Raw genomic sequence first — 2,500 nt, forward strand, 5'->3', positions numbered from 1 at the left:
CCAACAAAATAGAACCGAGGTCCTATTCCATTATTCCATGCACACAGTATTCAGGCGGGCTTGCCTGCTTTAAGCACTCTAATTTGTTCAAAGTAAACGTGCCGGCCCACCCAGACACTCAATAAAGAGCACCTTGGTAGGATTTCAACGGGGTCCGCCTCGGGACGCACGAACACGCACGAGGCGGTCGCACGCCTTCGGCTCGCCCCACCGGCAGGACGTCCCACGATACATGCCAGTTAAACACCGACGGGCGGTGAACCAACAGCGTGGGACACAAATCCAACTACGAGCTTTTTAACCGCAACAACTTTAATATACGCTATTGGAGCTGGAATTACCGCGGCTGCTGGCACCAGACTTGCCCTCCAATAGATACTCGTTAAAGGATTTAAAGTGTACTCATTCCGATTACGGGGCCTCGGATGAGTCCCGTATCGTTATTTTTCGTCACTACCTCCCCGTGCCGGGAGTGGGTAATTTGCGCGCCTGCTGCCTTCCTTGGATGTGGTAGCCGTTTCTCAGGCTCCCTCTCCGGAATCGAACCCTGATTCCCCGTTACCCGTTACAACCATGGTAGGCGCAGAACCTACCATCGACAGTTGATAAGGCAGACATTTGAAAGATGCGTCGCCGGTACGAGGACCGTGCGATCAGCCCAAAGTTATTCAGAGTCACCAAGGCAAACGGACCGGACGAGCCGACCGATTGGTTTTGATCTAATAAAAGCGTCCCTTCCATCTCTGGTCGGGACTCTGTTTGCATGTATTAGCTCTAGAATTACCACAGTTATCCAAGTAACGTGGGTACGATCTAAGGAACCATAACTGATTTAATGAGCCATTCGCGGTTTCACCTTAATGCGGCTTGTACTGAGACATGCATGGCTTAATCTTTGAGACAAGCATATGACTACTGGCAGGATCAACCAGGGAGCTGCGTCAACTAGAGCTGAGCAGCCGGCCGCCCGGGAGTGTGTCCCGGGGGCCCGCGCGAACACGCAAGCGTCCGCTCAATTATTCTGCAAACAGGAGGAGGCTGAGCTCCCCTGCACAATACACCTCGAAACCCTCTCAGGTCCCGGCGGCGCGCAGCGCCGTCCTAAGTACTTGGTCGGGTTCGAGAGAGGCGCAATCGCCCGGAGTTAGGCGAGTAGACGCTTTAGGTGCGACCACCCGTGCTCCCAACTGAGCTTGCCGCTGCCGACAGAGGCCCGGGAGCGTGCTGTCGTGGCATTGCCGGCGGGAGACAACACGCGCCACCTACGGTGACCGGCAGCTCCAACGCCAGCGCCACAGAAGGGCAAAGGCCCCACGTGGGTGCCGAAGCGAACTCTCCCAGCACAGCGCACGTGCCAACACGTCTGCACAACTGCGATACAAACCACCAGCGAGAACCGCTGGGGCGACCGAGCAGCAGACGGCGTCGCGGCGCCGAGTGCCGGGCGGCGGCGCATCCTCAACGCACACAGTCCTCAATCGGACCAGCACACTGCAGATGTCCACCGCGCTTCGCACCGGGCCGGCGAGGACCCACTTTGGCTGCACGGCGCCGCGCGCAGGGTGCCCCGGCGCGCAGCTGCGCCGCCTGCCGCGTCCGTCGGCCGGCGCGCCTGCCACTGGGCGCCCCCACCAGCCGGCTGTAGCGCGTGCGCCCACGCACCGCGCGGCCAGCACGCCGGGCGGCCCCCCCTCACCGGCCGGGGACAGTCCCACCCACCCACAGCCGCGTATCGCTTCACACCCAGATCCACATTCACGTTCATTGGTGTGGTGGGTATCGCTGACACAACCGCGTCATAGCTGTACCGATCGTTGCCCTCACAGATGTACCTCCAGCAAGATCAACCGCACCACAACGGGTTACCAGTTGTTCATTTGCGTAACGTCACCAGTAAACGTACACGTCCACGTCCATCCCCGTTTGCAAAGTCAACTATTATTGCATGCCTGCCTGTCAGGTGTCAAGACACACTACATCCGCTCACATCCACGCAACAAAATGTGCCCGACTAGAGGGCACGTGGAAGGTGCCCCCGTACGTATGCGATGTCCATTGCGCGACGAACTGTCAACCAGCCTCTGTAGCATGTCGCAGATGTGGAACGCGGGACACCGTGCTATCACATTGTGTGAGAAGAGACTACTATGTCTGCATACACGCGCCACTACATGAACAGACGGCTCATGCTGATCGCCATCCACTGCGTCCATTACTCCCACACGTCTCTATGGCGTACCACACTGCAATACAGCTGTTATGGGGAGATGACACGTAGCTGTGTACACAACATTCTGAGCGGGTTGCGGTTGGACAACAATACATTAATGTAACGTGTCATATGCCATTTACAGAGCAGGTTAAGGCACAACGTGGGTTAGGTTAAGGCACAACGTGGGTTATGTTAAGGCACAACGTGGGTTATGTTAAGGCACAACGTGGGTTAGGTTAAGGCACAACGTGGGTTAGGTTAAGGCACAACGTGGGGTAGATTGCGGCA

The 2,500-nt window shown here is 57.3% G+C and overlaps 1 non-coding gene across 1 annotated transcript in view; it reads right to left on the reverse strand.

Annotated features, from left to right (window-relative positions):
- Positions 1 to 935, reverse strand: part of LOC126147447 (small subunit ribosomal RNA) — a 1,909-nt gene extending 974 nt beyond the window's left edge. The window contains exon 1 of the ribosomal RNA XR_007530292.1: positions 1 to 935. This exon is cut by the window's left edge and continues 974 nt beyond it. This is a non-coding gene — a ribosomal RNA (small subunit ribosomal RNA).
- Positions 936 to 2,500: the final 1,565 nt, after the last annotated feature.

This window comes from Schistocerca cancellata, unplaced genomic scaffold, assembly GCF_023864275.1.
Source record: "Schistocerca cancellata isolate TAMUIC-IGC-003103 unplaced genomic scaffold, iqSchCanc2.1 HiC_scaffold_862, whole genome shotgun sequence".
NCBI classification, from domain to species: Eukaryota; Metazoa; Arthropoda; class Insecta; order Orthoptera; family Acrididae; genus Schistocerca; species Schistocerca cancellata.